Source organism: Trichosurus vulpecula, chromosome 2 (assembly GCF_011100635.1).
Source record: "Trichosurus vulpecula isolate mTriVul1 chromosome 2, mTriVul1.pri, whole genome shotgun sequence".
Lineage (NCBI taxonomy): Eukaryota > Metazoa > Chordata > Mammalia > Diprotodontia > Phalangeridae > Trichosurus > Trichosurus vulpecula.
This window is the reverse complement of record NC_050574.1, coordinates 412,514,730-412,537,461: the sequence shown is the minus strand read 5'-3', so window position 1 is coordinate 412,537,461 and position 22,732 is coordinate 412,514,730. Positions and strand designations below refer to the sequence as shown.

At 39.5% G+C, this 22,732-nt stretch overlaps 1 pseudogene; it reads left to right on the top strand.

The window, feature by feature from the left end:
- The window catches only part of LOC118837276, a 58,384-nt pseudogene extending 39,876 nt beyond the window's left edge, over positions 1 to 18,508 (top strand).
- The last annotated feature ends 4,224 nt before the right edge of the window (positions 18,509 to 22,732 follow it).

Here is a 22,732-nt window from a genome sequence, read left to right as displayed (position 1 = left end):
CTCCATAAGGAAGGAGGCCTCTTACTTGATTTTTAGGATCCTTTTTGAGCTCTTCCAAGAGGACTTTATGAGTTTAAGACCAACTCATATTCCCTTCTGACACTTTACATTTACATACCTACATTTAAATGTAGATATTTTGATATCCTCACCTGAGTTTGTGTTTTGATCTTCCCTGTAGCCACAGTAGCTTTCTATGATCAGGGCTTCCTTCTGTTTCTTCCTCATTTTTCATCCTATTTTGTGACTTTTCAAGTTGAGCTCTGCTCCTGCGGCACTGGGGGTGCTATGACATGGTTCTTGTGGTGGGGGGCTGGGACCTGGTCACTGGCTTTCTGTGCTGGGCCTCAGGATCTTGGGCCTTACCTACTGCACTCAGAGTGGCCTGGCCTAGTTATGCCTGTTGTTCCTGGGTTCTGGGGCTCACACTTTGCCTTCTGCCCTGGAGCTGGAGGCCTCACTGCTGGCCTGCTGAGCCAGGACCAAAGAGCCCTTGATTGTTGATCTGTGCCATTGACTAAGAGCATCCTCCCACTGGCTTGCCCAGATATCATCAGCACTTGGCTGTACTTCCCTTTTGCCCAAATGAGAAAGACCTTTCCTGAAGACTTCAGAAATTATCTTAAGGTGGAAAATTCTTTCACTCCATCTTTTTATGGGTTCTGTTGATCCAGAATCTGTTTAGATGCCTGATTTGATGTTGTTTCTGAGAGAAACTGGGGAAAGCTCAGGAAACTTCGTGGTTTCTCTCTGCTACCTTGGCTCCACCTCACCTAGCTTTACTTTCTTTGAAGGTACAAGTATTTCTTGAGTATGGACATATCATGGACATAGGCTGGTATTTTTGTTGAGTATGGTAACTTGTGGGTTGTTATATACTTGAAATATGAATATCATTCAATATTTTGAATTTCATAAGTGTCTCTTTCCCTAAAGCACGTGGTTAGTGGTATTTGATAATAATTTTTTTCAGGGAGTATCGTATTGTCTCTGGTTAATTCATTCTTGAATTGGGTGCTGAATAAGGGGTAGAGTTAGACATCAATAGTCTCATAGGGCTTTCTTGCCAGGTGACACTATAACCTAGTTACTGGAGCCACTGCCATGGCTTTCATACATTCCCATTAAATGTAACAGACTATGGAAAGAATTGTACATGGAACAATCACGTTCAAAGGAGTGACATACATATATACACTAGGGATATGTGCATATTTCATAACTGTGAAAATACATAAATAAACGCAGAGTGTAGTAGGCCTTTTAATCAAAGCAATGTGCAGATGATACATTTCACTGCCATCTTTGTAGTAGTAGCCTTTTAAATTTTAAATGCTTTTTGTATCATATTACTTTGAAAGATTATTTAAAAGATGTATTTTGCTGGAGGTTATTTTTCATTAGAACTTTGTTCTTTCCCAAACGACCTCTTCAGAGGGTCTCAATCCTCCTTACAATGCTAATTCTAATAAAATTATAGGCAAAAGTGGAAGCTCACCAACCCAGATAATTTGCTCCTTCTTCTGTGTATGGCTTCCCGTCCCTTTGTTCTAAGTACTCTTCATCTAAAGGTGTGACATTTATGTGTAAATCATAAATACGAAGAGTTCAAAAATTGGTACACATAAAGCATTTTTAAGGGATAATAAAAATGTCAAATAGTTCTCTAAGGCCCCACGTTTCTGATGTGTTGCCAATCAGATCAATCGGTGGAGAAGTTTCCAACTGTGAACTCCTTATACTGGGTCAGACGTAGATTTTTTATAACCCCTACTTACCCACAAAAGAATGTTCATCTACTCATGTGAGCAGTCAGTCAGTTGAAAATCCCTCAAGTAAAAACGGTCCCCAATCTAAAACTCTCTATTGAGAGTAATGAGATATTTCCACCATTGAATGAACATTAATTCAGTAAACATGTAGAAAACATCAACCAAGGGTGCTAAGTAAGGAAAGATGAAGAAGGTAGAGCTTTTACTCCCTAATAGCTGACGTTCTACTTGATTAAGGTTATAAATAAGGCTCTCTGAGTAATCCACAGAAGTCTCCGTGAGCCATATTATAGCTTCACAGGAGTGCCGAGTGTATCTTTGGGCACCAAGTGCCTATGAAAAAGGAAGGGGAAAATGGTTGGTAGGTTTGACTACTGGGGATTTGGTGATGGAATGGGAGAGTGTAGGAAAAGACTATGTAGCAATGACTCTTGTGGAAACCGGAGGGAAAGGTTCTACTGGTATGGGGCAAAGGTGAGTATTGAATGTTGCAATGAATGGATTTACAAGAGGGATTTCTCCAAGTTGGTCATTCTGAAAAGTTTGCTAGATTTGTCTGCTGTTGATAAGAAACTGTTTCATTGATGACTGCATATAGGATGAAATCACCAAATGTAAAAATAAAGTGAAAAAACACTTACCATCCTTGTCTCTGGTTGTTTCCATCCTGGTGTCTGCTGTTTTGCACATGGGGATCTCCTTTGAACAAGAAGTAAAAACTGTTCAATATAAATCCTCGTTATAAAATATCAAAAGTGTAAATACCTAATTTTGGTTAAAAAAAAACTGCCTCTACCACAAAACTGTCCTTATTGGTAAGGACCTTGGAAGATGAATCTATCTGATTGTGGGAAAGTTAGTCCACCTTTTTTCGAGAATATTTTACCTTTGAGAAACAGCAACTTCATTTAGCCTGTCATTGGAGATATGTTTGATATGTGAAAGTGTAAATTCAGATTTCTAGAAATTTAAAGAATTTGAAAATGGAAAGATAGCCCATGAGTATTGTTTGCTGTTCAAAACCCCACCAACAAACATGAAATACAATGAGTTTGTTTTTAGTGTCAGTATAATTGTCATCTCATAGAATGACTTTTTTTTTAAAGAAATGGAATAGTAATAGTGTATTAGAGCTGCAAACACTGAACAGCGTCAGAGAAAGAACATCTGATCATGGAAATTCTCCTGGGAGTTGTAAAAATGCCCCATAACTATGGAATTGCATAGATTCTTTTCTCTACAATGGGCTTGCAGCTTTAACACTGAATGAGTCACTTCACCTTCCTGAGTGCTCAGTATCTGTCCCTGTAAAGTGGGGAGAAGACACTGAACCTGCATTGGTAGAAGATATTTCCTCTTCTGGGAGGTCTTTATTATCAATGCAAATTCACTTCCCATCCCAACCCATATCCCTCTTTTTCTGAGAAGGAACTGTTTGGTGAGTGACTAATTATGTCCAGTGATTCTCTGTAACCAAGCCTTTCCTTTTTGGGGAATACATTGGATGAAAATAATCTACTCCAAATAGGCCATTACTACACCCTGATCATTCTAGTATGGCCAAATGACATCGAATTCTCCCTAAAATGATTATTATGGTGGGAAACTACCTAGTCAGAAATAGTTTCTACACATATTTTGAATGATAGTACTGGGCATTTAGAGGAGTGCCTCATGCTGCCTCGTAAGTCTGAATGAGACAAGAACACTAGAGAAGGGGAAATTCCAAAATGTTTCTTTGAGTCCAAATACTTCGTCTAAAATAAATTCAGCCAGCCACATATAAATAGATAAATGAACCTCTCTGTTAAGTGTAGAGTTTTCTTGGAAAATTGTTGGTTTTTTTGTAACTTGGTGTTATGACTAAAAGAGTGAGTTTAAAGAGAACTTAATATTCTCTAAACGTATTCATCTCTGTTTCTTAAATATAGATATAGAGTAAATATAGTTTGGTGATGTTTGTATTGAGGTTGTCTACGTGAGTCCTTATATCCAAGATTATCTTAATCTTTCTCAGTATCCTGGAATTTCATAAGGCATCCCTTTGTAATGCAGTCACTTGGTAGTTTTGCTTTGGAACACCCTAGGTAGGTAGAGAGATGTCATTTCTGGTCAATTTGTTCTTGAGCTGGGTGCTGATTTAGGAGTATAATTGAACCCCAACTATCTTATAAGACTCTTATGGCAGTTCCCAATTACCATATTCATTGCACTCTGCAATATGGCTATTATATATTCTCTCTGAACTAAAAGGACAGTGGCCATAATGCTACCCAGTACAATAAGATTCCATGGAGTGACTGACAGTAGTCAAAACCTTGTAATTGAGCAACATTTAAATATGTTCTGATTGTGTCAAGCATGTGAAATTGGATATGGAAGTTTTGTCTCACCGCCAACTTTACAGCACTATTCATTCATTTTAAAATGCTATTTACAAATTGTATTACTTTTAAGTTTTTTCAGAGTAATTTATTATTTTCTTACAAGTGATATTTGCTTTCAGATAGTTGTGGGGTTTTTTTTTTGCATGAAACATTTGAATCCTTACTCAAATGACAGTATTCAAAGTTCAATTTAAGGAAGAGATGGGCTAAATTAGAAGCTCACCGTGAATAATAATAATTATCACCCGCTTCTCCTTGAACTGTATTTTACTTGGTCAATTTTGAATCATAATCATTTTTCTGTTCCACAGTTCCACAAACCTCAGTTTCATCTACAATGATAAAGAATTCAAATGTGAATTTCTAAATCATTCAGAGCCCTTACAAGGAATTCCCTAAGGAAATAGGTTTCTAAAGTGTTGTTGATTGGCAAACCAGTGGAGTTGAATGAATTAGTGGGGGAATGTCCCACTACTGGGAGTTCCTTACTCTGGCTCAGTGCTCCCTTTTTATCTAGAGAAAAACACCACAAATATAAAAGGCTTGCTTATCAATTTTTGAAGTATAAATGGTTTGTAATCTAAAACTTTTGTTGTCATCTCTTGGAAACCCAGTAGAGATGTGGATAGATTAAAGCATCTACCTGAGAAGGCATGAGAAAGAATCAAAGATGAATAAGGACACAGCATTTATTCTTAAACAGCTTCCATTTTCCTTAGAGATTGTTACACTTAATAGTTTTTCTGGCTAATGTACTAAGGTCTACTTGAGCCATATTTTAGCAGAACAGAAGTATTCCAAGTAGCCTTGGACATCATTTTTCATTAAAATAGATTGAAAATAGAAACTTTGATGCTGGTAAATTTGACCACTGGTTTGCATTATGTGAGTGCATAGAAGTATGTCTCACTTCAACAGTTGGAAAGAGATATACTGCTATGAGACTAGGGTGACCTTTGGATGTTTTGGTGAATGGAGGCTTCTAGTTGAATATTCATAAGTTGGAGACTCATTATGCTTAGATATTCATTTATGAACAGACTTCCTCAAGTTCTCTCACTTTCAAAACTTTCTCAAGAAACATGGTTCAATTTCAGCATGACTCCATTGAGTGTATATGCTGTGAAATCTGCTAATAAGAATATAATTTTAATAAACTCACCTGGATAATTATACTTGTAGGTCTCAGTTTTCCCATGGGTTTTAAGTTACTACCATCACTGGCATCATTGCAATAGAAAGATTTTAAAGTGGAAATCCAATTTTAAAAATTATAAATGACAAAACGTTATTTGGGAACAGGAACTTTTCCCTAAATTATTTTCTGTCACATCAGAGAAGTCCTACTTGAAGGAATCCTGTTAATTCTGTGAAAGTCAACCTGTATGACTCCCAAGAATTGTTTTAAATTTCTGAACCTAAATCATTTGCTTAACTTCCCTCTGTAGTTGTTCCTTACCTTTGAAACATTCAACATCAATGTGTGGATTTTGGTAGATCTGATGAGGATTTTTTGAAATCCAAAGAAGTGAACATGGTAGGGAGAGCTGTGAGAGGACTAGTTACCATAATGCAAAGCATGGGCACTAGTGAAAATAGCTATTCCTTCTCTGAGCACTCACAAGGTCACAAGAGTGGTGAAGGCTTTGGATTTTGAGACCTACCCTAAGAAAAATACGCTAGAGGAGGAAGTGAGGTCAGAGAGAATGTGGCTGTCCAGTCTGACAGCCAACCCCATTATTCATTCGTAAGTCCAAACCCATAAATGTTAAAAGATTCACTCAAAAATCACCCAGGGATTAGATAAGATAGCCTTGTGGTTTAGGATGTGCCCGGTCAGTTCCTGCCTCTACCATGTCTACTTTCTTTCTTAAACACTAAATAAATCACTTAACCTCCCTGAGTACTTGTCATCTTTTTTTTAAAATAAATTTGAGGTAAAGTGAAGACATTGAGTCTTCATTGATAAAAGATATTTCCTTATCTCTGAGGTTTTAGTACCAATTCAACCTTAGGTTATATCTTTATTTTTTGTTCTTTAGGCAACTATATTGGTATTTCCATGCTGTATATTGATATTATTTTCCATTATGTGGAATCTGTTGGATTGGAATTCAAAGTCTATTCTCACAGATCATACTGGCAGCAGGATTATTATATCATGGCCAAATAACATGGATCCCTCCCATTAAAAAAATTGTCATTGTAATGTGAGAAACCACCTCATACTGAAAATAGTTTATATCTATGTTTGGTGCAATGAATTGGGTTGAATACTTTTATATCACTTGAAGGAGTGCCTTGTGCTTAAATCCCAAGCATGAGTGAGGCCAGGAAGGAACTAAAATGGGTAGAAGAGGGACAATCCAGAAATGTTTTGAGCCCAAGTGCATAATTGATCTGAAATAAATTCCCTCACCCATTTAGAAATAGGAAACTGAAGTTCTCCTTTCAACCTAGAGATTCCATAGGAAAAGTACTTTTTTTCTTAGTATTGTGAATACATATGCAAACTTGGTGTTATTTTCTTTGAACGAACTTAAAAGGTTTTTTTTGAGGGGGGAAGGCAAGGCAATTGGAGTTCAGTGATTTCCCCAAGGTCACACAGCTAGTAAGTTTGTCAAGTGCCTGAGGCCTAATTTGAACTAGAATTTGAACTTGAATAAGAGAAGAAAAAGAAATTAAGGGAATTAGAATAGGCAAAGAAGAAAGTAATTTTTCACTTTTTGCAGAGAACATGATGACTTACTTAGAGAATCCTAGAGAATCAAGTAAAAAACTACTTGAAATAATAAAAAAAAACTTTAGTAAAATTGCAAGATATAAAATAAACCCACATAAATCCTCGGCATTCCTACACATTACTAACAAAGCCCAACAGCAAGGCATAGAAAGAGAAATTCCACTTGAAGTTACTGCAAACACTATAAAATATTTGGGAGTCTGCCTGCCAAGACAAACCCACGGCCTATACGAACACAGTTATGAAACACTTCTCACACAAATAAAGTCAGGTCTAAATAAGTGAAATAACATCAGTTGCTCATCGTTAGGCCAAACTAATACAATAAAAATGACAATTTTATCTAAATTAATTTACTTATTCAGTGCCATACCAATCAAACTACCAAAAAACTATTTTACAAACCTGGATAAAATAATAACAAAATTCATCTGGAAGAACAAAAAGTCCAGAATATCAAGGGAATTAATGAAATGCTAGGGAAGGTGGCCTAGCCATGCCAGATATCAAATTTTATTATAAAGCAGCAGTCCTCCAAATTACCTGGTACTGGCTAAGAAACAGAGTGGTGAATCAGTGGAATAGGTTAGGTACACAAGACACAGAAGTCAACAACTATAGCAATCTACTCTTTGATAAACCCAAAGAATCCAGCTTCTGGGCTAAGAATTCATTATTCCACAACAACTTCTGGGAAAATTGGAAAATAGTATGGCAGAATCTGGACATAGACCAATATCTTGCATCATATGCCAAAATAAAGTCAAAATGAGTTCATGATTTAGAAATAAAGGCGGATGCTATAAGCAGTTTGGGAGAGCATGGAATAGTTTACCTATCAGATTTATGTAAAAGCAAAGAATTCATGACCCAACAAGATGTAGAGAGCATTACAAAATGCAGAATGGATAATTTTGATTATGTAAAACTGAGAAGTTTTTGTATAAACAAAGCCAATGCAACAAAGATTAGGAGGGAAGCAGAATATTGGGAGAAAATCTTTACAGGGAGTGTCTCTGATAAAGGCTTCATACCTAAAATATACAGGGAACTGAGAAAAATTTATAGGAATAAAAGCCATTCCCCAATTGAGAAATGGTCAAAGGATGTGAACAGGCAGCTTTCAGAGGAAGAAATTAAAGAATGCTCTAAATCACTATTGATTAGAGAAATGCAAATCAAAGCAATGCTTAGGTACCACATCACACCTATCAGATTGGCCAACATGACAAAAGAGGAAAATGATAAATGTTGGTGAAGATGTGGGAAAGTTGGAACACTAAAACATTGTTGGTAGAGTTGTGAACTGATCCAGCCATTCTGTAGAGCAGTTTGGAACTATGTCCAAAGGGCTATAAAAATGTGCATACCCTTTGACTCAGTAATACCACTTTAGGTCTGCATTCCAAAGAGATCATAAAATTGGGGAAAGGATCCACATATACAAAAATATTTTTATCACCCCTTTTTGTAGTGGCCAAGAACTGGAAATTGAGGGGATGCCCATCGATTGAGGTATGGCTGAGCAAGTTATGGTATGTCAATGTAATGGAATACTACTGTTCTGTGAGAAATGATGAACAGGCAGACTTCAGAAAAACCTGGAAAGACTTACATGAACTGATGCCGAGTGAAGTGAGCAGAAAGCACATAAACATTTTACATAGAAACAGCAATGTGTGATGACCAACTTTGATAAACTTAACTTGTCTCAGCAATACATGGATCTAAGACAACTCAAAAAGACTCATGATGGAAAATGCTATCCAAATCCAGAAAAAGAGCTATGAAGTCTAAATGCAGATTGAAACATACTATTTGCTCCTCCCCGCCCCCTTCCCCCACCACCATCGCTCTTCTTAATTTTTTTTCCTTCTTTCTCAGGTTTTCTCCCATTGGGTATAATTCTTCTTTACAACATGCCTAATGTGAAAATATGTTTAATATGAATGTTTAAGTAGGGCCTGTATCAGATCGCATGCCAAATTGGGGTGGGGGAGGGAAGGGATGGGCAGAAAATTCCAAACTCAAAATCTTATAGAAGTGAATGTTGAAAACTAATACACACACACACACACACACATATTTAAATTTCCTACAAATATGTGAATATGCCCTTAACTACTTTTTAAAGGTTGTACTGCTCTGTTAGGGAAAGGAAATGATGTTACATAAGAAACATCTTATCAATTAAAAAGAACCTGAAACATTTCTGCGCCTATATATAAACATCAGTCAATAAAGCTGTGAACTGAAAAAACTCCTCAAGAATCAAATATAAAATCTTCTGTTTAGCATCCAAAGAACATCATAACCTGCCTCACCCCATCTTTGCATTCTTCCTACACTGTACACTCTCTGCCCCAGTATCAGCCTCCCTGCAGGCCTATGCACAAGATACTCCATCTCCCAAATCTAGCCATTTTCATGGGTTGTCCCCTTCCCTGCAATGTTCTCCCTCCTCATCTCTACCTCCTGGATTCCCTGATTTCTTTCAAGTCCCAATGAGCATCTCACCTTCTACTAGAAGCCTTTCATGAACCTCCTTCTTCCAAGTGCCTTTGTTTTCCTGCTTATTTCCAACTTATCCTGTATATAGCTTGTTTTGTACTTAGTCATTTGTCTGTCGTCTCCCCATTAGACTGTGAGGTCTTTGAGAAAAAGAATTGTCTTTTGCTTTTCTTTGTATACCCAGTGCCAAAGCACAGTGTCTGGCACTTAGTGGGCACTTAATAAATGTTTATTGACTGAATATCTGACCACTAGATCATAAGTTCCTCCATTAGATTGTAACCTTCTCTAGGGCAGGGATAATCTTTTGCCACTGACTATATTGCCTGGCACATAGCAGGCACTTGATAAATGTTTGTTTATCAATTGACAATACTGGGGTTTTAAAAGTTGTTATTTTTCCCTCTTTGGCTATAAACACGGTACTACAACTTGTTCAGCCATTCCCCAATTGATGAGCATCCCCTCAGTTTTCAGTTAATGTCTACCACAAAAAGATCTGCTATAAATATTTTTGTACATGAGTGTCCTTTCCCTATTTTTATGATCTCTTTTGTATACAGGCCTAAAAGTGGTATTGCTGGGTCAAAGGGTATGCACAAATTTATAGCCCTTTGGGGATAGTTCCAAATTGCTCTTCAGAATGGCTAGATCAGCTCATAGCTCCACCAACAATGAATTAGTGTTCCAGCTTTCCCACATCTCCAACATTTATCATTTTCTTGTTTTGTCATGTTAGCCAATCTGATAGCTGTGATGTGCTACTTCAGAGTTGTTTTGATTTGCATCTCTTTAATCAGTAGTGATTTAGAGCATTTTTATATTACTATAAATAGCTTTAATTTTTTTCCTCGGAAAACTGCCTGTTCATATCCTTTGGCAATTTATCAATTGGGGGAATGTCTTGTATTCTTTTAAGTTTGACTCAGTTCTCTATATTTTAGAAATGAGGTCTTCATCAGGGACAATAGCTGTAAAAATTCTTTCCCAGTTTTCTTCTTCTTTTGGCTGCGTTGGCTTTGTTTGTGCAAAAACTTTTTAATTTAATCTAATGGAACTTATCTATTTTGTATTTCATATTGTTTTCTGTCTCTCGTTTAGTCATATATTCCTCCATTCTCAATAAATCTGACAAATAAACTATTCCTTGCTTCCTTAATTTGCTTATCATACCAGTCTTTATATCTAAATTGTGTACCCATTTGGAATTTATTTTTCTATAGAGTGTTAGACGTTGATCTATACCCAGTTGTTGCCATATGGTTTTCCAGTTATCCCAGCAGTTTTTGTCAAATAGTGAGTTCTTATCCCAGAAACTGGGGTCTTTGGGTGTATCAAACAGCAGATTACTGTGGTCATTGACTACTGTGTCTTGTGTACCTAACCCATTGTACTGATCTACCACTCTGTTTCTTAGCCAGTACCAAGTAGTTTTGATGATTGCTGCTTTGTAACACAACTTAAGATCTGGTATGGCAAGGCCAATTTCCCTTGCATTTATGTTCATTAATTCCCTTGATTTTCTGGACCTTTTGTTCTTCCAGATGAATTTCGATATTATTTTTTCTAGCTCTATAAAATAGTTTTTGGGTAGTTTGTTTGGTATGGCACTGAATTAGTAAATTAATTTAGGTAGAATGAGCAACTAATTTTTTTTCTAATTATTTTGACCTGACTTATTTCATGTGAAAAGTGTTTTGAAATCATTAATAAAAGTGGGACATAAATAATAAAAAAGAAAGAAATTGTGTTCATATTCTTCCTGGGTTTGTTTTGGCATGTAGACTCCCAAATATTTATAATATCTACAGTAACTTTAAATGGAATTTCTCTATCTCTTGCTGTTGGGCTTTCTTAGTAATATGCCGATGATTTGTGTGGATTTATTTTATATCCTGCAACTTTGCTAAAGTTGTTCATTATTTTACTTGATTCTCTAGGATTCTGTAAGTATATCATCATATTGTCTGCAAAGAGTGATAGCTTCATTTCTTCTTTGCCTATTCTAATTCCTTCAATTTCTGTTTCTTCTCTTATTGCTAATGCTAACATTTTCTAGTACCATAATGAATGACAGCGGTGATAATTGACTTCCTTGTTTCACCCCCAATCTGATTGAGAATGCAGCTAACTTATCTACATTATATATATGATTCTTGCTGATGGCTTTAGGTAGATGCTATTTATAATTTTAAGGAAGATTCCGGTTGTTGCTATGCTTTCTAGTGTTTTTAATAGGAATCAGTATTTTATTTTGTCGAAAGAATTTTCTGCATCTATTGAGATAATCATATGGTTTCTGTTAGTTTTGCTGCTCATATGATTAATTATGCTAATAGTTTTCCTAATATTGAACCAGCCTTGCATTACTGGAATAAATCCTACCTGGTCATAGTGTATTATTCTCATGATTAGCTGCTGTAATCTTTTTGCTAATATTTTATTTAAATTTTTTGCATCAATATTCATTAGGGAAATTGGGCTATAATTTTCTTTCAACTCTTTCAGGTTTGCCATATTTGTATCATAAAAGAAGTTTGATAGAATTCCTTCTTCACCTATTTTTCCAAATAGTTGTTCTTTAAATGTTTGATAGAATTCGCTTGTAAATCCATCTGGCCCTGGAGTTTTGTTTTTTTTTTTTGTTTGTTTGTTTTTTTGGCTTGGGCCAAAGCATTCTCCACTCTGAAAGCAGTCATACCCTGACAAAAAAGCTCAAAAGTCAAGTAAGTGTCTGGGAAAACGAGCAAGCAAGGTAAAAGGACTCAGACACAGACTAAAGGATTGTTCGATTTTTCTTCTACTTTTCTTATTTGACTTTTAAAATCCTCCTCGAGTGCTTCCAAGAAGGCTTTTTAGGCTTGAGACAAGTTTATATTCCTCTTTGAGGTTTTGGATGACCATGATGTTCTCTCCTGAATTTATGTTTTGATCTTCCCTGTCACCGAGATAATTTTCTATGGTTATTGTTTTCCTTGTTGCTTTTTTCTCATGTTGTTTGCCTTTTAAAGTTGAGCTCTGCTTCTGGGGCGTGGGGAGCACCATCCCAGGCTGCTCGTGCGGGGAGCTAGGGGCCTGATTACTGGTTTGCTAGGGTGGAGCTTGCTGCTGCCTAGCTGGGACACCTCCAGCCTGTACTGGTCCCCTTCAGCCGCAGCGAGAGGGACCTTTCCCATTAATCCCCCTAGTTTCCTGAGCTAAAAGACTGCTGTCCCTTGTCTTTCTGCCGGCTCCTCTATTTCAGGATTTTTTCCTGGGGCAACATTCTCTGGGTTTTTCAAGGTCAGTAAGGGAGGGTGAGAACAACTTACTGCTTACTCCGCCATCTTGGTTCCCAGAGGTCAAAATAGGTGACTTTCAAACATTCTCTGTGTGGGCTGACAGCTCCGAGGGCAGTTGCTACCACCGTTGCCGCTGCGGATTCAATCACTCCCAAGACCTGCTACTGGTTTGCTGGGGCCAGTGCTGTACTGGCACACCCTGTGCTGGAATGTGCTTTTCTCTCACCTTTTTCTGACAGACCCCTCCTGCTGACCTTCCAAGTTGTCTCTGGCATCTGTGGGCTGAGAAGTCTGGAAACTGCCGCTGCTGTCTGTGATTCAGTCCCCCAAGGTCTGCTCTGGCTCGGCTGGGGCCGGGTCTATGCTGGTACAACACTAGACTGCCCTCCTGTCTCAGCCCAGTGCAACAGACCCTTCCTGTCAGACTTCCAGGTTGTTTTGGGCTGGAAATCTGCCTCACTCTGTCTCTTTGTGGGTTCTGCTGCTCTAGAATTTGTTGAGTCATTTTTTAAAGGTATTTAAAGGGGTTTGAGAGCTCAGATGAGTCCCTGCTTTCCCTCCACCATCTTGGCTCCATCTCTACATTATTGGCCTTTGGAAATAATGAATTAATGCTGTATTTGGTTACAAAGGGGCCGCTAGGGAGGGGTGGCCCAATTCTTTCTAGTTGAATCTTGAGTTAATGAGTTTATATAGAGAAGAAATGAACCATTCAGATTTCTAAGGGTAGAACCTCATACCTGGCCTTCTATGCCTTTTCGAGTGTTTTCTCAGACATGTCTTCTTTGAAAGTGTTTAGTGTGGTCTATCCCTAGGGATTTTCTCCAAAGGCAGGGACAGTTGAGTTCCTTTTCTGTTCTTTGCAGTTGGAGAGCAAGTCAGTAGTCTTTGCTGTGGTCTCAGCATTAATGAACTGTCCCAATAGTTATGATCATGAGGAGCCTACCCCCACTCCAGATGCTGGAGCAGGCCAAGTATGCCAAACAACATGTATCTGAGAAGTACCCTAAGGTGAGCAGGCACAGATGGGCACTTCTTTAAATCACAGGAGCATTGGGCTGGAAGGGACACGGTCCCCCTAACTCTAGGCAGAATTATCCACAAGTCAATGAATTTTAGAGGTGAAAAAGACCTTGAAATAGCATCTGGTCCAAAGATATCACCTTGCAGATAAAGTAATGGAAGCCTCAAAATGTTAAGTTATCCCAAACAAATGAGTGTTTGACGTTTTTATAGATTAACTGGGAAAGATATCTCTATTTTGGCAATTCAGTGTTTAACAATTCATTCTCATGAAGTTCTTTTCTTTTTAAGTGTCCAGTAAGAAGGGGTGCTGCATGTGCTATTTGTTAGTTGTTGTTTTCTCTTGAACCATAATTTTTCCCAGAATAAACCAAGCTTTGTTTGATCATGAGTGAGCAAGTTGCTTACAGCTGGTGTGGTATCAGCTCTTACATGCATGGTGAAGAAAGAAAACCCATTGCTCATTAATTCCTGCTAAGAACTGCTCTCCAGGTGCATGGGGGTGGTGGCAGTAGGGGTGTCCGTGGCTGTAACAATAATACTGCTTGCTGCTACTGTGGCTGTGCAAGGCTGAGAACACCAGCACACAGAAGGGCTGCTAGCACAGGTCCTTTGATCTGCTTTTCTAAGGAAAGCAACTTTAAGGGGTTAACAATCTCACTTTTAATTAAACATACATATATCATTCACTTAGTTCTGGGGAAAAGCCAGCACCCTGAACTTCAAAGAGGATGCAAACAGAAATTGCAAGCAGGAATTATATAAATAGAGCAGAAACACATAGAAATCAACAAGGTCTCTAGTTGTCTAACCAGGGTGTTACATAGTTACCAGAGAGAAAGGCACCAACAACTGCGTTTTCAAAGGTGGGGGGTGGGGGGTGGGGGGCTGGGACCGGATTCTGACAGCTACCCAGAGTCTCGGCTGTCCAAATCACAAACTCTCTTCCAATGAGTGTGCCCCAAAGACAAAATGATGACCTCTGAGTATGTATAGTCTTCATCAGGGTCAGAGAGCGTCACAATCATGGGACTTAAACCCATGTGAACTCGGCCTTTCCTTGATGCAAGCAGGTCATCTAAGACTTCTGATTCAAAGATTCCTTAGTGCTGAGAAGCGCTGCAAAACAAACTACCTGCTCTATTCAAACAAAGGCAAGACTCATTAAAGGCCATATGACCTTAGCATTCCAAAAGAGAAGACCAGCAAAAAAGTCCCACCTAATTACCATAACAGTGGTGAGAGACAGATAACCTACTCAGGGCTAGGAGATGATTAGGTGCAACTACCTGGAATTGTTAGAGCTTCATTTCCTCACAAGGGAAAGTCTTCCTTGGGGCAAAACATACAGAAAATGATCATTTAGCTGTTTGCCTAGCACTGGAGCAAGTACCTACACCAAGAAAAAACTTTGTTCCCTTGAACTCCAAGCCATGACTAATTAGGTTTCTACTCAGGCTCTTCCTAGCATTGGTAGAAGCAGAAGACTGTGGAAGTGCTATTGCTCAGGGAGGGGGCAAGGTAAGCTACCACTGGTGGTTACTTTCTTCTGCTGAACTAAGACCATTAGTTGGCCAGAAGCATGGCTTACAGAGCCAGAATTTTAGCAATGAAAAGGAATCTTTTTAGACATGGTCCTGTCTAACCCTTAGTTTACACATAAGGAAGCTGAGGACCAAAGTATCATTATTATTATTATTATTATTTTTGCCAAAGATTTCACGCCTCTTGCAACATTTTGCAATGTTACTTTTTCATGTTCAGAAACTCACTTCAACTCTGTTCTGTGTTAAACTATGTAACTTACTCTGAAAATCACAATGTACTTACTCCTTGTTCAGGGAATTTTGCTTTGGCCTGAGGTCCAAAATAAATTCTTGATTGAAGGGCATAGATTTCAGTCTGTTTTCAACAATGAAATTCTACTTGTTTGTATGTATACATAGATCATATATCTTATATGTTATATTATTTATATTTATATATTTTAAATATTTTTTATTTGTATTTGTTTAAAATAGGTTTTGTTATTTATATTTTTATATTTATATATAAATATATTTGATAAATATTAAAATATATCATTTTAAACATCAACAGCAAATAAAATGAGCATTTCCTTAAACATTGTACTGACAAGAGAGAATACCACCTTTAATATATTTTTGCTAGATTTCTTGAACAAAGATTATACCCTTAAGCCCACTTAAGCATCTCAAAAAAAAAAACAAAAACTCTGCCAGGGATGATTAACAGGTACAAGATAGTGTGAAAACATTAAATGCAAACACATCAACCCTATTGGAAAAGCTGTTTCAAGTTTATCCCTTTACTGAAAGTGAGTCATTAATGTCCTGTAGCACACTTGGTACGTATATTATTACACAAAATTGAGTGTTCTGTAGAGGAAAGACTGATGGTGTTGAAGTCAGAATTAGGTTCAGGTCCCTGGCTCTGTCACTTAGTGTGATCGTGGGCAAATGACTTGCCCTCTGTTTTCTCATCTTAAAATGATGATATTAATGTGTGTTGTTTCAAAAACCAAATGAGATAATCTCTGTTTAATTTTTGAAAGTAAACTAATACATTAATACATAAGAATATAACTTTGGTATTTGCCTAATATTTTGGATTTCAGTTCCTTATGTAAAGATAAAAATCTCTTTTTTTGCTGTATTACTTTTCAGGCACTACTGCCACTAGCTCTGGAGAGCACAAAGATTGGGCAGACTAAAGCAGCACAGGCTCTTGCCACAATCATCATCACTTCTAATCCTGTGATGACGTTTCCTGGAGAATGGGTATGATTTTTTCCTCCTCTCTCTGCCCTTCTTCTTTCTTCATCACTAGACAGTGATTTTCTCTGTAATGGTACTGTTTCTTCAAATGGGACCAAAATGGTGGTTTTGATCATCTGTAGAGAGTGAAAAGCATGGGGGACAATGTTGGGATGACTGTAAATGCACTTAATAGTGTAACCCTCCCCTATTGTCTTTCAGGAGGGATGTTCTCAGAGTTTGGGAGGTAAGGGATATGATGGGTATGAGCAGCTCTAATGTGCCAGTGTTTGTGTTTCAGGTTTATGAGGCTGTCTGCCCCCTTGTTTCCCTGCCTCATCTCAACTGGTCAGGGGTTCCAAACTTTGAAGCACTAATGGCTTTAACCAAGGGATCAGTGAGAGGCTTAGGTAAGATGAAGTCCCTATGGCCCTGGAACATATAGCCAGCAAAGTAAGTTCCCTCCTCTTTCAAGCAGGTTTACTGTCTCTTTTTCTTACTCTCTAGCCTACTTAAGTCCTGCTTGATTGATGAGCCAGAGCTAATAGGAAATTGAACAGCTGTTCTCTGTATTTTAGTGGTGAACCTCTGTGGGAAAAGGGAGGCTACCACTGAGGAAAATCTCTGGCCTGGGAATCCTGAATTGAGTAGGGCAAGAGATGAGTATATGTAGTGGGACCTTCAAACTGCTGGTCTCTACTCCCACAGGCAGAAGATCCTGACAGAGAAGGCAGCACCAGTGATTGAGGGCTACATGTTTGAAGAGCATGAAACGATCCTGTGGGCAGCCACCAAGTACATGTGTAACATGACCATGAGGCAAGGAGGTAAGGGGCTCGGGGGGAGGGGCAGGGTACCGGTATAGATTCCATGCTTAGGGTGCAGTAAGAAGAAAGGGGTATCAGTGTATTCTCATAATAAGAGCTGAGATTTATATAGCTTAATGTTTGCAAAAGGCTTTTTCTATACCTTGTCTCTTTGGTACTGAAAACTCACCTCTGAGGTAGGCACTGCAGGCATTTTCACGCTTAGTTTATAGATATAGAAACAGATGAAGTGACTGGCCTAAGATCATAGATTGAAGCTGTCAGGCAAGCTTTGAATTCTCTGATGTTTTCTGACTCCAACTTGAGGACTCATTTCATTCTATCAAATATGTAAAATGCTTATAAAAGGTAATGTTTCTTTAAGAAGGTAAGCTCTTTTTCACTATTCTAGGCTATTCTCTAAAGAATGTGTCATTGTTCACTGACTTTTCCCTTTTTTAGTACCAAGATTTGTTTCTGGATGAAGGCAATGACTGAGTAAAGTTACTGGTGCTGTATAGTGCAGAAGATGAGCTTCTGAATCAGGCAGCCGCAGGTGGACTGGCCATCCCATCCTCACTGCTGCCCCCACTTTGTATTCAAATCATCCAAGTGGTGAGTGGCACCTTACTTTGTGTCAATAATATTCCTCACTGTCTCAGTACTTTGCTTCCTTGTTAACTGGGGTGAGGCAGCCATATTTGAAGTGTTCAAATTGTCATGCGGGTACAATTAGGACAAGGTTTGTGCCATACATCCCCGGAATACATATAGGTCTATTATGCTGTATAAGTGAGGAGAACCCACTTTTGGGCAGGTGATCCCACTCCCTTATTGGTAAAACCTGGCATGTTCTCTCTCAGATCTTTTTTCCTAGAGAACACATTGGCTAGAGATCCTACAACTCTACTGTTGAGTTCTAATCTGGAGCTGCAGCACCGTAGTGCAGTGGTGGTGTTGAACATGTTCGAGGCTTCAAGGAAAATCACAGTGTAACTAATAGAGAGTGAAGTCTTGGAGATTCTTTCTGTGGGGTGAGTGAGGCTGGGCCAGTCATGAGGGCAGCTGTGGCCTGTCTTACAAAGGCAGTGGAATATGGGTTTATCAAATTCAACAAAGAGGAGGAGAGAAGATGTACTCACTTTCATTGCCAGGGCTGGGGGCTAGAGCCCCTTCGGTCCGTTCTTAACTTTCTCCATAGTGCTTAATGTGCACGGTGACTGTTGCCACACAAAGAACAAAAATGTAGAAGCAGCTGTGCTGGGTTCCTCATCTGTTTTTGATGTGTTCAGTGCATGAGTTAATTATCAGGGAATTGAGTTTATCTTTCATTTTCGAACAGGACCATGGCATCAGGGAAATGATGACAAGACTTGCGGTTGATTTTGATTTGCATGAGGAAGGGCTGTGGAAGGCCACCAGCCTCACTTTCTCCTCCAGAGCCATCTTTGTCTAGTGGCCAGATATCCATCAGGATGACTGGAAATGGCCCAGGATGCAATGGGACACCCTGGCCCTTTTAGGTTAAGGCCTTTTCACATTCTCTTTTTGAGGTAATGCCCATTTAGTGAATAGGCTTCTTTAATAAATGAGTCAAGGGATAGTACCTTTAATTAGAAAAGAAGTCACCTGGGAGGTGAAGACCCTCAGGGTTGCTGGTCCAAAGAGAAACAATTACTATTGACATTCTCTCTGAACCAGGATGGCCCAAAATATAGCCATTAAGTAGAGCTTGGGCAAGGACCTATCCTGGTTCAATCTGTGAGCTTCAGAGTGAAATGGGTTTAAGGTTTGGTCTTTGTGGAAAGAGGAAGGAAGGAAAGAAGGAAGGGAGGAAGGGAGGATGGAAGGGAGGGGAGGGAGGCTGGGAGGGAGGAAGGAAGGAAGGAAGCAAAGAAGGGAGGGAGGAATCTAGTCAGTAAACCCCAAGTTAGCTAGGGAGCTTTCGGGCACCAAAATTTTCCTCCCTTTGGAGAGGAGAAGGAGAGGGAGAGGTTGAGCTGAGTTACCCAACTGGCTCAGTCCCCATTCAGGCAGCCAGGATGACTCGCAGGTTGTATTCATCCTTCATTTGCAAAGAGGACCATGACATCAGGAAAGTGAAAGCACAGAGGAGGAAGAGAATATGTAATGTTTGGGTGGATCAGTCCAGTTTGGCTGGTGTGTAGAGTGACTGGAGATGAGTAAGAGGAAAACCGAAAAGGATGAGTGTTGTTAGATTATTTGAAAGGAGTTGAGTGACGTACAAGAACACTTGGACTTTATTCAATAGGAAAGCACTGGAAAGTTTTAGGCAGAGAAGAAACATGAGGAGATCTGTGCATAAGGATCCTATTCCCATGAATTCATGTCCTATCTCTGAGCTAATATATGCCCTCTTCCCTTCTGTTTCTTTCCACTTAAGACATCCAGAAGTGATGGGAGCCAAAGATTAGCCAATAAGAAACTTGGATGAGTGGGGGTGGCCAGAACAACCTACACTGTCCTGGATGTCTCTCTGTAGTGCTTGGTACACTGGGGATGTGGGGTCATGGTTGGTAAAGCTGTGGTTGATGATCCTGAAATCAAGCTGGTATTCCCCTTGTCCAGGGGTACTCTGGGATGAATAGCCTAGAGTTAGAGTTGAGGGAGGAACAGTTGATAGGATCATCAGACTCAGAGCAGGAATGGGCTTTAGTCAAACCTCATTTTACAGGAGGAGAAACTGAGGCCAATGGGGGAAGGGTACTTTCCTAGATCATGCCACTAGGATTCGAACTCGGGTCCTCTGAGTCCAAATCTAGCACTTTCCCTTTCAGCATGCATTCTTCAGGAATTTGTGGCCAGACATAGGGTCCCCACAAAACTACACTGGCATCCTGGGATTGAAGAGTAGATACTAAGCAAACCTTGTTGGAAATCAACATCAGAGATGAAGGGCTGGGGATAGGAGAGAGCCTGTCCTTCTGCCCCATGCATTATTTTGATTGTTTTAAAATTTTCTTCAAGTTTTCATCTTCCAAATAAACACACAATTAGTGGTCAGGTCTGCTGATGGGTCTTAACAAGCAAGTGTCAAGCAGGCTAGTGAGTCATGCATTATCAGGAAGTCCAGCATGCAGAGGCAGGAATATGTGCATGTAGTGACTTCTTTACAGTGCAGTACTGTATGGGTTAAATGACAATATTGCATCATCAAAATTTCAATACAGGAAAATAATACGAATTTACGATAAATTATTATATTTGAGATGTAACATTTTTTAAAAAATTTTGTTTTTTTAAAATGATACAAATTTCAAAGAAAAAACATAAAAGGGTTTTAGAACGTAGTTCCCCAGAGGGACACTAAGTTGTTTTTGTTTTTGTTTTTGTTTGTAAAGGGGGCAGTAGTCCAAATACGTAGGGGAACCTCTGCCATAGAAAATGCTTAATACATATTTATTGATTTGTTGGTTGATTATTTTGGCAAGGTCCAGTAGGCTTGAGATGCTTTGGGCCATCTTTTTGAGGGGAATACTCAAAAGTGTCTTGTTTCCAATTTCCATAGAGATTGTTCTGGTTAATTGTTAAAGGAAGAATTAGGCAATTCATACTTCTCTGGTCTTCACAGAGGCATAATTCATTTATCACTGGCCTCAGAGCCAGGAACAGTCAGATTCAAGTCCTGTCTCTGACACACAATGGTTATGTGACTCTGGGTAAATCACTTAACCTCTCCTTACTCTAGGTAACTCCTTAAGACTGTAAATTGCAGAGAATGGGCTAACTTGCATTGCTAGAGGCACTTCCCTAATCTGGGAGTTCCCTATATCCATGAAATGATACATGTATTTTCTATCCCTTTTCCCTGAACTTTGTGATGTGTGATCTGTAGCAGCACAACAAGTCTCATGCCCCAGAGTCTCCTTTCTCTGTTTGGGAAATGACTATATTTCAGGAGAGAGATATGGAAGGTCCAAGATTGTTCTTTTTTCCCAGACTGCTTGGTCTACAGGAGGTAGAAGCAGGTGCATCCCCCATCTGTCCAACTTCCAGTCCCTACAGTCCTCACTGGTAGTGCAGACGCTGATGTGGTGGTTTGTTGGTCTAGGAGCTAGAGAAAAAAGTTCCATTACAGAAGCATAAAATCATGAATAATAAAATAATAGCTATAAGAGACCTCAGAAGCCAGTGAGTCCAACCTGTAGGTGAGCAGGAATCTCCTCTACCACACCACAGGTATGCATTAGAGATGGATAGAGACCACAGCTACCTCCAGGCAGAGAGCTCAGTGAAGTTGGCATCATTAGCTACCAACCCAGAGACGTACACTGAGGAGAAGATTGTTCAATGAGTGGCTGACAGAATGTACTCATCCAGTTGCTGCTAGGCTGAACTTCAGGACCTCTGCTTAGCATGCCCAATGAGGGTTTCTGCTGGTCACTCCACTAATCAGGCAAGCTGAAATCAGGGCTCCCCAGGGAACCATCATGTGAGTTCATCCCTACCCCTTCTCCATTCTCTGCCATAGCACTTAGCATCATTTGCGTTGTGCCGATCCCTCTCACCTGCTTGTGGGGACAGCTAGGAGAGTCATTAGCCTCCAAATTTGGAAAGAGAAATTGGGAGGACTGAAGCTACGGCTCTAGATGATGAAGGGAGGACCCTTTTTCTCACTATTGTGTCATGTGTTAGAAAGGATGCCAGATTTAGAGACAGAGGATCTGGGTTCAAATTCCATCCTTGCCACTTACTACTTGTGACCTTGAGCACTACCTCCCTCCCAAGGCAGCCCATTCAGTGCTTGAGATTCCTTACTGATGATACCTGAAAGGGCTTCAGGGGCCACAGTCCTTAGAAAAGGCCGTAGCTAGTTGAGATTGCCACACTGGGGGCCCACCGCTGAGGTCAGGAGGGGAACAAGGCTTAGGACTCACAGATGGCTGAGGGTGGAGTTAGAGGGTAAAATACTTACCGGCAGGAGGTCTGACTGCTCTGTGTTCATTGTAACCTAGAAAACAGAAGCGGCAGTCAAGGAAGACAGCAGCTTAGAGGCCCAGCTGAAAGAAGGACTTAGTTTATCTCCACTGGGCAACCAAGGGACTTGCATCTTGTGGGAAGGCAGAGAGTTCTCCCATCCATTGCCTAATTCTTTTGTCTGAGACCCAGCCAGGAAGGTAGAGGGACCAAAGAGGCTTGGAGCTTTAAGTGATTTCCTGTGGGAGCAAATGTAGACTGGTATTGGTCCACCCTTTTTCTTCTTTGTCCTGAGCAATAACTCATTGCTCCTAATTCTGCCTTCTAGGGTGTCCAGCACAATCCAAACCCTCTTCCTCATGACAATCTTCTGGAGAATCGAAGAATGTGATCGTGATGTCTCTTGGCTAACCTGGAACAGGTCCTTCTAGCTGTCGCCATCATCATCACCAGTATTTGTATGTATGACGCTTTGAGGGTCTCAGAACACTTTG